Genomic DNA, 15889 nt, shown 5'->3' on the forward strand with positions numbered 1-15889 from the left:
AATCTACCCACCGCCCTGTCCCTGCCTGCTTGCAACGACCCGCCCTAGGCGACGGGGTACAACTGGGCGGCGGTCCCTACGCTGTCTAAGTGCACGGGAGAACAAACAGGGAACACGCAAGGGAAGGGGCAGTAGCCCATGGAACGCCGCGAGGAAACGGAGCGGTGAATGAGTAGTCAGGACCAGGATGAAGTGGAGTATACCCAAGTGAGCACGGAGAAGGAAGCAAGCCAGAGGCAAAGCAACGCAGGTTAAGCGGAACTGCAGCAAGGCAGAAGCACGGCAGAAGCAGGCTGGAGCAAGCAGCAGTGGGGCCAGGAATCCAGAAGAATTACAAGCACTGAGGAGGAGAACACGGCAGGTAATAAAGGACAGGGGGCGGAGCTAACTCCGACTGACCAGGCCGCGATAGGCTCTCCCACTCCTGAGCCTGCCACCCTGGTTGGTGGGAGATGGTGTCAGTCGAACAGGTCTGGCCTCAGGTGTGGATTGATTAATGCCAGGAGTATACCTAGACGTAGTACCTGGCAGATCCCTAACAGTGGGGTCAGGCACAACCTCTCTCCGGAGGACTTCCAGCGGGATCGAAGTCCTCAACCTCAGGATTCCTGTCTGCTCCATAAAGAAGAATTTATTGTTATTTCTGCAGTAAAGAAGTTGCCCAAAAGAAGGTGTGTCCTGTTCATTGTGTTCCAACCGCGGTAGTCCCTCCTACAAGCTGCCTATGAAATCAGGGATCTGAGGCTCATAATTCTCGGGGGATGGGTTCCACACGGGATCACTTATCTGGGGGATTGCCTCAGCTGATGTCCTAGGTCGCCTTTGCGGGGGTTCCTTATCACCGGATGATGAGGGGGAGGACAATATGTATGGGGTAAATTCCTCTTCTCTCTCGCTGGCCGAATCAGTGTCAGAGGCCAGGATGGGGTATGCTTCCTATGCTGAATAGACCCTATGGAATGATTGTGACATTTTTATTAGGGGGGTGTGTTGTGCTTGAACACGTGTAATACTGACTTTATTTTTACATAGGGGGCTGTGTGTGATGTGCTTTTACACGTGTATATCAAAATTGCTGAAGAAAAAAAAAAAAAGAAAAGACAAAAAAGGAAAAAAAAAGTTTAGACAAAAAATATAGTATAGAAAAATTTACCGAACAAACTTCAGTAAGAAAAAATTACGGCAATAAAAACTGTAAAGCATTTCCTGCCTACCTGCCTAACTGAAATTCATGGACGCTGAATCTGCAACGCTATATATTAGTGCTAAAAAAAACTGTAGTATAAAAATTATACTATAGTAAATTTAGACTAAAACTTCAAAGCTACGCTATGTGAAATTTAGTGAACGGACTTCAGTAAAAAAAACAAAAAGAAAATAACAGAAAAATGGTGCAGTAAAAATAGGACAAAAAATAAACCTGCGCAAAAAAATTAGCACAGATACCAATCAGTGATGGTGGTCACTGAAAAAAAAGCCCCCCAAAAAACCAGTCAATTAATTACCACTGAGGCTGATTATGAACTCCGCACTCAGTGGCCGCAGGGCGCACACATGTAGATGGTGCAGTAAAAACAGGCCCAAAATAAAAAACCTGTGCCAAAAAATTAGCACAAATGCCGATCAGTGATGGTGGTCACTGATCAGCACTCAGAGGCTGCAGGACACACACACACGGAGATGGTGCTGGCAGAAAAATAAGAAAAAAACCTGAGTAAACTTTTTTTCCCCACAGATGCTGATTAGTGATGTCGGTCACTGATCAGCACTCAGTGGCCGCAGGCCGCACACACGGAGATGGTGCAAAACTGACAAAAAATGTACTGTGCAAAAAATTGCTGATCAGTAATGGTGGTCACTGATCAGTTGCCGCAGGACATACACAGGGGGAGGGGGGTTGGGGGGATAGTAACAGAGACTGGGAAAGAGATGGGAGACAGTAGGTTTGCACCAGTTCTGCTCGCCGTTCCTGACAGAATGAGGTGGGTAGAGCTGGTGGAGGGTGTTTGAAACACCCACTATGGGAACATCGCCGGGCAGATGTTTCATGAGCTCTTCAGAGCTCCACATCTGGTCCCACTGCCTGTAAACATAGTTGATGATGCGCCGTGCCTCTGCTTAGCTGGAAGTGCTGGCTGAGCAAAGACATGGAGCGTCGTCTCTCTTAGTACATGCCCCCCTCCTCCTCTTCCTATCTCGCTGTCCACGCCCCCTCCTTCTTCTCCCTTGGAGTTCTGCAATGTCTGGCCACTCGTCTCTCCTCGTCCACACCCCCTCCTCCTTTCAGGTTCCGCTTCTGCCATGTACACGCCCAATTCACTTAATATTATGCCTCAATGCCCGCGCGTTGCCCGCCCTCATGCTATATACAGTGATTATGGGAGTTGTATAGATACAGGGATGATGGGGGTTATATACAGGGATGATGGGGTCATATACAGGAATGATGGGGTAATACACAGGGATATTGGAGGTTATATACATAGATGATGACCCCCATCATCCCTGTATATAACCCCCATCATTCCTGTATATAACCTCTGTCATCCCTGTATTTAACCCCCGTCATCCCTGTATAGGATGTTAAGGGAAATACCCATAGATGATGAGGGTTATATACAGGGATGATGGGGTAATACACAGGGATATTGGAGGTTATATACAGGGATGATGGGGTTATATACGGGGATAATGGGGTTCATATACAGGGATGATGAGGTAATACACAGGGATGATGGGGGTTATATACAGGGTGTATACAGGGATGATGGGGTTATATACGAGGATAATGGGCTTCATATACAGGGGTGATGAGGTAATACACAGGGATGATGGGGGTTATATACAGGTTGTATACAGGGATGATGTAGTTATATCATCCCTGTGTATAGCATAATCATCCCTGTATATAACCGCCATCATCCCTGTATATGACCACCATTATCCCTGTATATAACTGCCATCAACCCTGTATATAACCCCCAACAACCCTGTATATAACCCCAACATCCCTGTGTATAACCCCAATCATCCCTGTGTATAACCCCCATCATCCCTGTGTATAACACCATCATCCCTCTGTATAACCCCATCATCCCTGTGTATTACCCCCATCATCCCTGTATATAAACCCATCATCCCTGTGTATTATCCCCATCATCCCTGTGTATTATCCCCATCATCCCTGTATATAAACCCATCATCCCTGTGTATAAACCCATCATCCCTGTGTATTATCCCCATCATCCCTGTATATAACTATTCTGACTCAATAACTTGGTTGTTAGTCTAAGGCTTGTGAGAGACAGTCCTGTATCTGTATTACACTAGTACTCACACTGAGAAATGTCTTGTCAGACAGTATTAACTCGACCATAAGGCATGTGGATTGATCCAGTGCTTTATTCTAGGCTGAATTCTTGTAAAATGCTCAGTACAGTAGGTAAAAAAGGGTGATAGCTTGCCAGAGGAGTGCATATACAGAGAGCACATGAAGAATGAAAAGATGGCTGCTACACTCCCACAAAAATAGCAGTATAACAGATACATGTCAATGAATGAAACAAGTTGTGGGACATGACAGTAACCCCATCTTCCTTGAATACAATCCCCTTCATCCTTGTGTAATTATTAGTGGGTGTTTGTGACAGTGTACAGGGAGCTAGGTGACTGCAATTAGAGCAGGAAATGACCCTGTGAACATAGAGGGGCGAGACAGTATGCAAATAGCTGAGATGCTGTGGAGGAAAGGGCGGGGTGAACATAGAGGGCCGTGGCAATATGCAAATAGCTGAGATGCTGTGGAGGAAAGGGCGGGGTGAACATAGAGGGCCGTGGCAGTATGCAAATAGCGGAGATGCTGTGGAGGAAACGGTGGGGTGAACATAGAGGGCTGTGGCAGTATGCAAATAGCTGAGATGCTGTGGAGGAAAGGGGCGGAGTGAACATAGAGGGCCGTGGCAGTATGCAAATAGCTGAGGTGCTGTGGAGGAAAGGGGGATGTAAGCTGTCTCCTCAGCTGCAGCAAGGGATCATGGGTATGGTGGGTTACAAGACAGGAAACAGCCCGGACCAGAAGCAACGGATGTAAACAAACAGAAAGAGCAGCAGCGACGATTGAGATAAAACAAATACTGGTTAGAAGGTAAGCAGGGGGTTTTAGGGAAGGCAAACCAAGGCTGGGGGACACTTTTTATAAAATGATTTACCTCTGGCCAACCCCAAGGGATTGAGTTGTTCCAATAATAAGAAACCTTTAACTTTTCAGAGAATGCTGGTTGGGAAGGGGTTTTGTTTAAATCCTTAAAATTTTTCTGGTAAGGTTTTTATAACAGTTCAGCATGTGCAGGATTTAATGCACCTATGATGTGTAAAGAAAGATCATTGTTTAACCCCTTAACGACCGCCTACCGTCTTTTGATGGCAGGTGGTGCAGGTGCTTTGTGTACAGCGATTTCTTTTGGCGTTTCTGTAGAAGAGGCTGATGAGCGCTCATCCTCTAAGCAGAAGCTGTAACTTACAGCCCCTGAACTTAGAGCAGCCTCCTGAATACAGCTGGGATCATAAAACATTCCGACCCCAGCTGTTTAACCCTTTGATCGTCACAGTCCATGACCGCGGCATGATCAAAGGAAACTCCCTTCTTTGATCGTGTCACTGGAAGACCGGGGAATCCCTCTGCAGTCAGCCCTGGTAACCTAGAAAGGACACTAGGGCAGTCTGTTCAGTTTGCCTGCTATTAGGGCACACTATATGTTGCCCTAATAGAAGCCTGTGTCATAGTGACACAGTGTAATGTATTAGCATATGAGAGTCCCATTGAGAAAATAAAGTATCAAACAGGGTCAGCAAGAATATACCAGACATGACTTGGTGACAATATACTGTAAAGTACATATGCTATAAAGCTAAACTTTTGATTGTACAGAGAGAGGACAGTGGATGAAAACCACTTGCTTGTGTATACGCTAGGATAACAACACTCGCCAGTGTGTTATGAAGTCATACTAACCTCTGTCATTAGAGAATTTTGATTAGAGCCATGAAAGTGCATCGTAACCACAAGAGGCAGCTGAAAATTAGACATTATAAATTTAGAACAAGCTCAGGTTAAACGTTTGAAAAAACATCATTAGTGTTTATAATTAAATATGATTCAGTTGATATGGGTTTGAATGTATACCTCAAAATGTCACTATTTATTCACTTTTATTACATATTTATGCAATGATTAACCCCTTCAGGACTAGAGATGAGCGAACCAGGACAACCGAACCCGGTTTCGGTCCGAACTTCCGGAAAAGTTTGGTTCGCAGCGAATCCGAACTTCACCGGGTTCGGCCGAACCCGTTTTGACCGAACCCGGCTACATTTTGGCGCCTGCCACATGTTACATCTAAAATGGAGGATTTCACAAGATCACCTGACATCAGGCTACCCCATAATGCCTTGCAAACGGCTCTCCCAGCCAATCGGGAGGCAGCATAGGGGCGGGCTCAAGCCTGCAATAAAAGTCTATGCACGGAGCTCAGCGGCCATTTTACAGACAGGAGCTGTAGGGATAGCATCTCTGTGCAGTAAGGGAAAGCTTTAGGAATCTAAAAGGCAGGAATCCAGCAATCGAAGGGGCTCATCCACTACTCACTACTCAGCCAGTGTGTGAATACGCTTTTATAAGGGGCTCATAGCCGTTGCATCCAACTTGCAATACAGACAGGCTTTGTAGTACTACAACACCCAGCATTCCCTGAGTCAGTGCACAGTGGCTGATAGAAATTCTCATTCATTGCCATTTTGAAAACCAGTGTCAGCGTGAATACGCTTTTAGAAGGGGCTCCTCCCCGGCCGTTAACATAACGAAATAACAATCCAACTTGCAATACAGGCAGCCTAGTAGTACTACAAGGCCCAGCATTCCCTGAGTGCACCGCGGCGTGGCTGATAGAAATTCTCATTCATTGCCATTTGCCAAGCCAGTGTCAGTGTGTGAATACGCTTTTAGAAGGGGCTCATCCCCGGCCGTGAACATAACAAACAAATAACAATACAACTTGCAATACAGGCAGCCTTTGAAGTAGTACTACAAGGCCCAGCATTCCCTGAGTGCACTGCGGCGTGGCTGATAGAAATTCTCATTCATTGCCATTTGCCAAGCCAGTGTCAGTGTGTGAATACGCTTTTAGAAGGGGCTTATCCCCGGCCGTTAACATAACAAACAAATAACAATACAACTTGCAATACAGGCAGCCTTTGTAGTAGTGGTAGTAGTACTACAAGGCCCAGCATTCCCTGAGTGCACTGCGGCGTGGCTGATAGAAATTCTCATTCATTGCCATTTGCCAAGCCAGTGTCAGTGTGTGAATACGCTTTTAGAAGGGGCTCATCCCCAGCCGTTAACATAACAAACAAATAACAATACAACTTGCAATACAGGCTGCCTTTGTAGTAGTGGTAGTAGTACTAAAAGGCCCAGCATTCCCTGAGTGCACTGCGGCGTGGCTGATAGAAATTCTCATTCATTGCCATTTGCCAAGCCAGTGTCAGTGTGTGAATACGATTTTAGAAGGGGCTCATCCCCGGCCGTTAACATAAACAAATAATAATCCAACTTGCAATACAGGCAGCCTTTGTAGTAGTAGTAGTAGTAGTAGTAGTAGTAGTAGTACTACAAGGCCCAGCATGCCCTGAGTGCACCGCGGCGTGGCTGATAGAAATTCTCATTCATTGCCATTTGCCAAGCTAGTGTCAATACGCTTTTAGAAGGGGCTCATCCCCCAGGTTTTGATTCAACTTGCTGCACTCCAGCAGTGAAATGTCTGGTAAAAAAAAGGTTGTGAAAGGACGGGGTAGAGGAAAAAACACCCATGCTGTCTCCTCTTCCAGTCCAAATGTTGGATCTGTTGGTGCCAGACCCAGTACCAGCATTTGTGGCACAAGACATGTGCCCAGTTCCACTAGTAGCAGCAGCCATGTGCCTGCTGGTAGTAGTAGCAGTATCAGCAAGCCAGACTTGTCCATCTCCTCCGGTGGGCGGGTTACTTTAGACAATACGGCCATTGTGGACTGGTTGGCTGGCTCGCGGTCATCTCAGCAGGAAGACTCTGACGATCTGGCTTCAAGCCAGGTTTCGTTGGATTCCAGATCCTCTACAGTTCCTTGGCACAGTGACAGTAGTAATATAGGTATTTCTAGCGTTTCCATTCCATCATCTATGTCTTCGCTCCCCCTTCCTAGCGGGAAGCCATCTTTCCTGAGAGTCCTAAGAGACATCTCCTCGGGTGCGAAGGAAGATACTGAACAACATAGTGATGATGATTTGTTTTCCGCGAGTCAGCCAACGGAGTGTGTTGCGGCGGTGGTGGAGGTGGAAGCGGTGTCCGAGACGCATAGCTGCGGTAGTGGGGGTGTTGGTGGTGGTAGCCGTGATGGCAGACGCAGTAATGAGGGGGGGCATGGAGTTCGCCATGATGTCACATCACATTCACAACACAGTGACAGAAGTGGCGGGGATGATGAGGAAGGCTATGATGATGATGTTGTTTTAGACAGGACGTGGGAACCACGTGACGAGGTGATGACGGCGTCAGAGGAGGAGGGTAGTAGTGATAAACTGCCAAGCCGAGGTAGGGGCAGAAGTCAATCTGCAAAACGTTGCAGCGGTAGGTTCAGCTCAGGAGCCGGTGACGGCAACACTGATGCTGGTGTAGGCTCCCGAAAAAAGCCTGCCAGACAAGGGGCAATCTCGGGTGGTAGTGGTGGTGGTGGTGGTGGTGGTGGACGTGGTACTACCTCTTTACAGTACTCTGCCGTGTGGCAATTTTTCTGTACCTTCCCGGAGGACGAAAACATGGCACAGTGCCGTATCTGCAAGCAGAAAGTAAGGCGTGGGCAGGGCAGCAATGTAGGAACTACCGCTCTACGTAAACACATGGAGCGGCATCACAAGGCCATGTGGGACAATCGACATGCCCTACCATCATCATGTACATCTAATGTAGACCCCTCTGCAGCTGCTGCTCGGAGTCCCTGTCATCTAAGTAGTAGCCAGGCCTTATCCACCATTTAGTTGTCATCATCATCATCACTGTCATCTAGTGCTCCTCCTACGTCCCGTCAGTTATCCATTACGGAATCGTTGTCCAATAAGCAACAATATATACCCAGTCATCCACTTGTCGTGTGGCTTAATTCACACCTGGCTAAGTTGTTGGTGGTGCAGTCGCTGCCGTAGCACCTGGTCGACTCCGCCGGCTTCAAGCAATTGATCGCGTGCGCTCAGCCTAGGTGGCGAATACCTAGCCGACATTACTTCTCCAAAACAGCTATCCCTGCCTTGCACAAGCATGTGGAGGAAAAGGTGTGCCAGTCCTTGCAATTATCCGTGTGCAGCAGGGTACATGCCACCGTCGACACGTGGAGCAGCAACTATGGGCAGGGACAGTACATGTCTTTCACGGCCCACTGGGTCAATATTTTGCAGTCCGATGCACCACCGCAGCAATGCCAGGCATTACCACCTCCACGCTTGTATCTTTCTGGTTCAACTTCGGACACCAGGCGCCTACCATCCTCCTCCTCCTACTCCTCCTCCTCCTTGCCTTCCTCCTTGGAGGTCTTCCCGTCCCCGACAGGACACAGCGTATCTTCCACTCCTCCTCCCTCCTCTTTTCATAGGTGCAAGGTGAAGCGCCACAACGCTGTCTTACACCTGCTGAGCCTGGGCGAGAAAAGCCACACAGGGCAGGAGCTGCTGCTGTGCATCAAGGAGGAAATCGCACGCTGGCTGTCTCCTCTGAAACTCCCACTGGGCAATGTTGTCTCTGATAACGGCAAGAACGTTGTGGCTGCACTGCGTCTAGGTCAACTGACACACGCTCCTTGCATGGCACATGTGATCAATCTGGTCATAACACGCTTCTTAAAGTCATATGTTGGTTTGAAGGGTGTGCTGGCCATGTCCGGGAGGGTTTGCGTTCGCTTTAGACGTTCGTATGCATTTAAGCACGCCCTCCTGGACTTGCAGCGTCAAAACAATCTCCCAGAACACAGCCTGATTTGCGACGTTCCAACACGCTGGAATTCCACCCTGCACATGTTGGACCGTCTGTACGAACAGCGGAAAGCCGTGAATGATTTCCTGATGCAGCAGACGGACAGCGTTTGGAGCCAGTGTAATTTAGAGCTCAGGCACTAGCAGCTGGTTAGAGACACATGTTGCGTTTTGAGGCCCTTTGAAGAGGCCACACGATTTGTGAGCCGTGACGCTAGCGGAATGAACGATGTTATGCCGCTGACATTCATTATGGAGCAAACGCTCACAGCGATGATTCAGGAAAGGATGGAGGAAGGATCACATCCGGCTATGGATGTTGAGGAGGAGGAGGAGGAGGAAACAGGACCTGAAGAGGAGCTGGATTTGGAGATGGAATCACAGGAAGGGACAGTGATGGTGGTGATGACGAGTCTGACGACGACCTTGATGATGGACAACCATGGCAGTATCGGGCGGAGATAGAACCAACCGGGCCCTCTGAAACGCTGGCCAGGATGGCGAGCTGTATGCTTCGTTACTTGCGCGCTGACTGTCGTATTGTTAGTATGAAGCAAAGAGATGAGTACTGGATAGCCACACTTTTAGACCCTCGGTATAAAGCCAGAATGGGGGAGTTTTTTGCGCCTTCCGAGAGGGAGGCAAAATTGGCTTATTATCGAGAGAAGCTATGCAGCCAGCTTGTCACGGCTTTCAAACGGCAAACACCTGCTGCAAGCATGTCTGACCGGGAGGCCACTCTCCGCTCCCCACTGTCTCATCGTTCCACCGCCTCTGGCAGAGCTACCTCTGCAATAGGCGGCAGCAGCGGCAGCAGCAGCAGCCAATTCAGTTTGGAAAATATGATGACAACATTTTTACATCCAATACCCCGACCTGACACACATCGTAGTCACCAAAGGGATGTTCACCATCACCAGGTGCAGCACCTAAACAACCAGGTTCACTCGTACCTGGACTGTGCCCTTTCTCCGTCAGAAATGCTGATCCCAGACCCCATGGACTTCTGGGTCAGCAGATTGGATCATTGGCAAGAACTGGCCCAGTTTGCCATGGGTGTACTGTCTTGTCCACTCTCCAGTGTAGCGTCAGAGAGGGTATTCAGCGCGGCAGGGGGCTTCGTCACCCCTAAGCGAACAAGATTGTCCGCCAACAGCTTGGAAAATCTCACGTTTCTGAAAATGAATCAAGCGTGGATCGGTGAGGATTTTAAAACCCCTGTGCCTGATGCCACTGATTAGATCTGACATTGCTGCTGCTGCCGCTGCCACCTGCTACTGCCGCCTGCTACTACGGGATTCTGTCCTGTCCACTCTTTTTTTAATGTGCCGCTGTTGGTGCTGCTACTACTTCTACCACCAATCCACCCCCAGTGCCGTCTGCTACAAGCAGGCCTGCCCCACCACAGGGCTTTGTCCTGTGACTGTCCAGTCTCTTTTTTTAATGTGCTGCTACTACCAGTCTACCATCCTTGCTGTCTGTGTTGGCTACCTCTACTACCACCAATACACCTCCACTGCTGCCCGTCTGCTACAAGCAGGCCTGAGGCCTGCCCCACCACAGGGCTTTGTCCTGTGACTGTCGTCCAGTCTCTTTTTTTAATGTGCTGCTACTACCAGTCTACCACCCTTGCTGTCTGTGTTGGCTACCTCTACTACCACCAATACACCTCCACTGCCGCCCGTCTGCTACAAGCAGGCCTGAGGCCTGCCCCACCACAGGGCTTTGTCCTGTGACTGTCGTCCAGTCTCTTTTTTTAATGTGTTGCTACTACCAGTCTACCACCCTTGCTGTCTGTGTTGGCTACCTCTACTACCACCAATACACATCCACTGCCGCCCGTGTGCTACAAGCAGGCCTGAGGCCTGCCCCACCACAGGGCTTTGTCCTGTGACTGTCCAGTCTCTTTTTTTAATGTGCTGCTACTACCAGTCTACCACCCTTGCTGTCTGTGTTGGCTACCTCTACTACCACCAATACACCTCCACTGCCGCCCGTCTGCTACAAGCAGGCCTGAGGCCTGCCCCACCACAGGGCTTTGTCCTGTGACTGTCGTCCAGTCTCTTTTTTTAATGTGCTGCTACTACCAGTCTACCACCCTTGCTGTCTGTGTTGGCTACCTCTACTACCACCAATACACCTCCACTGCCGCCCGTCTGCTACAAGCAGGCCTGAGGCCTGCCCCACCACAGGGCTTTGTCCTGTGACTGTCGTCCAGTCTCATTTGTTAATGTGCTGCTACTACCAGCCTACCACCCTTGCTGTCTGTGTTGGCTACCTCTACTACCACCAATACACCTCCACTGCCGCCCGTCTGCTACAAGCAGGCCTGAGACCTGCCCCACCACAGGGCTTTGTCCTGTGACTGTCCTCAAGTCTCTTTTTTTAATGTGCTGCTGCTACTACTACTACCACCCTTGCTGTCTGTGTTGGCTACCTCTACTACCACCAATACACCTCCACTGCCGTCTGCTACAAGCAGGCCTGGAGGGCTTGTGAAAAGCCATTGCTTTTTGTTTTTACATCCATGTATGGAAGAACCCCGGCAGGCATCTGCCAATAAAAAGGGTACATTTTTTGAGGGCTTGTCAAAAGCCATTGCTTGTTGCTTTTACATCCATGTATGGAACTCTTTTATTATAAAAGTAAAAAACATAACAACAACATCAGCCGATGTAAACCATAACCAAAATACAACATATACAAACATAAACATAAGACATTATATACATATTTTTAAATACATCACTGTACTCCTCCATGTTCCCGGACTTGGCCAATTCCTCAACCAGCTACACTCATCCACATTCAACTTTTATCGTATCCCCCGCCACCTCTCAGTATCCATTTGCCCCCACTCACTCCCTTCCGTACTCATTTGAAACAATCAGCCGGAATGTGTCAAACCCCCCAACGTTCATACCCATATTTATATACAACATACTTTAATCTTTACACCCACATATACATAAGAATATATACACCTATACTTTTTTTTACACCTCCACCTATATACCCATATATATATTTTGTAATTAATTATTTTTTTTTTTATTATTATTATTTTTTTTTTATTTATTTTTTTCTCAATATATATACTAACCCTAACTCTAACTAACCTAACCCTTCACCACACCAGGCCAACACCCCGCCTCATGTCCCCTCATGTCCACTTAGTCCTGATGCTGGCCTCCGCCACCACACCGTAGACCTCCCACTCAGACCCTCGCCCCATGTCCTCTCATGTTCTGCATAGTCCGGGCCCGAGCGGGAGAAAAAAAGAAAACAATATAATCCTCCCCACACCCCCCCATTCCCCCACCCAACCTATCTAAACCCCTGTCACTCTCCCTCGCATATACATAACAACAAAAACACAACCCGAAAGCACCAAGTTCGGTTCCTGTAAGCCTTTATACTGCCTTTATGTACAGAAAACAAAAAACTCTGCCGTGCACAATCCCAGCCTACCACCAGAAAGAGGAGAAAGAGACCCACCCGACCCCCTCGGGGATAGGATCCACCCACGCCGACACCTCCCTATCGCTTCCCCTATCGCTTTCCCCTAAAGCTGTCCCTTCTCTTACCCTTTGTTTGATCTAGCCCTAAACTCGCCCTCCTTTCCCTATTGTTTTCCCTATCGCTTAATTTTTTAGTGCCTAAGCGAGGGCGGACCCCCCCCAGACGAGCCAGATGAGCCCCCCCCTCCCCCTGAAGGTCAATACCCTAAGGCACCCCAAAAGAAAAGCCCCTCCATAGGCGAGAGGCTTTGGATGCTCCCAGTCTATCAACCTCCAAAGAACGTACCTTCACCAGGCCACCGATGATGTTCCCTACAACGTCTTCCACCAGAAGGATTTTGCTCTGCGTAGATACTAAGCACCGTGCGTTCCAGGTAAAGTGCCTAACCACTATGCTAACTAAAAAAGAAGTGTTACGGTCCCTACCACCTAGGTCTCCGAACATCCCATAAGCCCACCCGGCGTAGGAGAGGTTGGCTAAGCCGAGCCAGCCGATGGAGGCACCCACCCTTTTGTACACCTCTGCATTAAAGGAGCAATGAAGCAGGAAATGCTCCATACTCTCTAGTGTATCGCTACACTCCTCCCGAGGACATCCTCTGTCATCAGTGTTTCTGTACTTCAAATTGCCCCTTACGTACAGTCTCCCGTGGAAGCAGCGCCAAGCCAGATCCCAAAACTTCTGGGGAATCCTCACTGAATTTAAAAGTTTTAATCCCTCCCTGAGGTCACTACTTGGGCAGTCTTTGAGAGCCAGGGGCTTCTGGAAGTGGGTCATCAGAACCCTTCTGTCGAGGAATTTCCTCGGCATGATCCTGATCTCCCACACCTCCAGACCCCACCGGCGTACCATCTTCAAGACCAGGGCGGCATGAGCTGGGAGATGTCCATGGGGTGTACGCAGGTCTTTCACTTGGCCTCCTCTCTCCCATTCCTGGAAGAAGGGCTGAAACCACTCCCTGTAGGAGAGAATCCACCAAGGAGCCCTCTCTTGCCAGAGGTTTGCCATATTGATCTTAACAAAGGTGTTCACTAGGAACACCACTGGGTTAACCATACCTAACCCTCCTAGTTTCCTTGGTAGATACGTAACTTCTCTCTTAATTAGGTTGAGCCTGTTCCCCCATAACAGTTGGAAGAACAGGCTATAGACCCGAGCCCAGAGAGGTTCTGGCAAGATGCACACACTGCCGAGGTAGAGCAACATGGGCACCAGGTAAGCTTTGGCCAAGTGAACCCTTTCTCTAAGGGTTAAGGACCAACCCTTCCATTGGCCGACCTTCTGGGCAACTAACTTTAGCCTGTCATCCCAGTTTTTCTTGGGATAATCACCCGGGCCAAATTCCACTCCTAAGATCTTTGCAGACCCCTGAGGCTCTGGAAGGGTGTCCAGGAGACCAAAACTAGGATCTCCTCCTCCCAGCCAGAGACTCACGCACTTGTCGCGGTTAACCTTGGACCCAGATGCCCGTGAGTAACATTCCACTTCTGACATCACCCACTCCGCCTCCCCTTGAGAGGAGACGAAAATGGAGACGTCATCCGCGTATGCAACCACCCTCTGAGTGGCTTCCGGCCCTTCCAAGCCGACCCCGATCCCCGCCAATGGTCCACGGTCAACCCTTCTTAAAAAAGGGTCAATCGCAAACACATATAGCAGGGGACTCAGAGGACAGCCCTGGAGGACACCAGACCCAACCTCAAAGGGGGTTCCAACCCAACCGTTAACCAGCGCGAAAGTCTCTGCCCCAGTGTATAAGGTCTGGAGCCAATTGACAAACCCTCCCGGCAGACCATACCTCAGAAGGACTGACCATAGATACTCATGATTCACTCGGTCAAACGCTTTGGCCTGGTCCAAGGACAGGACGTACCCCTTCCACTGGCCAGAATTTCCCCGCTCCACTGCCTCTCTGACACTGAGGACAGCACTAAAAGTGCTGCGGCCTGGAACGGAACAATGCTGGACCGGCGAAAGAAGCCGGGGTGCAAATTTCACCAACCGATTAAACAGCACCTTTGCGAGAACCTTTCTGTCCGTATTGAGGAGCGCTATGGGATGCCAATTCTCAATACGGGTCGAATCCTTACCCTTTGATAGAACAATCAAAGCTGACCTCCTCATTGACTTTGGCAGAGTGCCCGAGGATAGACACTCATTAAATACCGCTGTCAAGAGAGGAACTAGGGTTCCTTTAAAGGTCTTATAGAATTCAGATGTTAAGCCATCCGGCCCTGGCGATTTTTTCAGACCTAGTCCGTCAATCGCCAGCATTACTTCCTCTTCTTTGATTGGATCCATCAAAACATTAAGGGAGGAGTCCTCTCCCGGCTCAGGGATAGTTTCAGCCAGGAAAGCCGACATCTCCTCCCGGTCTGGATCCTGCCTACCCAAAAGGTGAGAGTAGAAGGATCTAATGACCTCCAGAATCCCTGACTTGGATCTCCTCAGGGACCCTGTACTGTCTATTAGTCCTGTCACTATTTTACGACTCACTGACATCTTACAGTTCCTGTAGGGGTCGGGCGAGCGGTACCTCCCGGCTACCTCCGTCCGAGACCAGACGTTCGAGTTTCCTCCTCAGCTCCTGATACAGGCGGTACCTGCTCATGGACCTGAGGCCTGAAAGCCGGCGGAAAAATCCTGCCACCCGATATTTAACCCCTTAAGGACGCAGCCTAGTTGGGGCCTTAAGGCTCAGAGCCCATTTTTCAAATCTGACATATTTCACTTTATGTGGTAATAACGTCGGAATGCTTAAACCTATCCAAGCGATTCTGAGATTGTTTTCTCGTGACACTTTGGGCTTCATGTTCGTGGTAAAATTTGGTCGATATATTCAGTCTTTATTTGTGAAAAATTGCAAAATTTAGAGAAAATTTACAAAAAATAGCATTTTTCAGAATTTAAATGCATCTGCTTGAAAAACAGACGGTTATACCACCCAAAATAGTTACTAGTTCACATTTCCCATATGTCTACTTAAGATTGGCATCGTTTTTTGAACATTATTTTATTTTTCTTGGACGTTGCAAGGCTCAGAACATAAACAGCAATTTCTCATATTCTTAAGAAAATTTCAAAAGCCTTTTTTTGAAGGTACCGGTTCAGTTCTGAAGTGGATTTGAGGGGCCTATGTATTAGAAACCCCCATAAAACACCCCATTTTAAAAACTAGACCCCTCAAAGTATTCAAAACAGCATATAGTTACATAGTTACATAGTTACATAGTTAGTACGGCTGAAAAAAGACACATGTCCATCAAGTTCAACCAAGGGAAGGGAAAAGGGAAGGAAAAATTTCTACACATAGGAGCT

The sequence above is a fragment of the Rhinoderma darwinii genome, chromosome 1 (assembly GCF_050947455.1).
Source record: "Rhinoderma darwinii isolate aRhiDar2 chromosome 1, aRhiDar2.hap1, whole genome shotgun sequence".
In the NCBI taxonomy this organism is placed as follows: domain Eukaryota; kingdom Metazoa; phylum Chordata; class Amphibia; order Anura; family Rhinodermatidae; genus Rhinoderma; species Rhinoderma darwinii.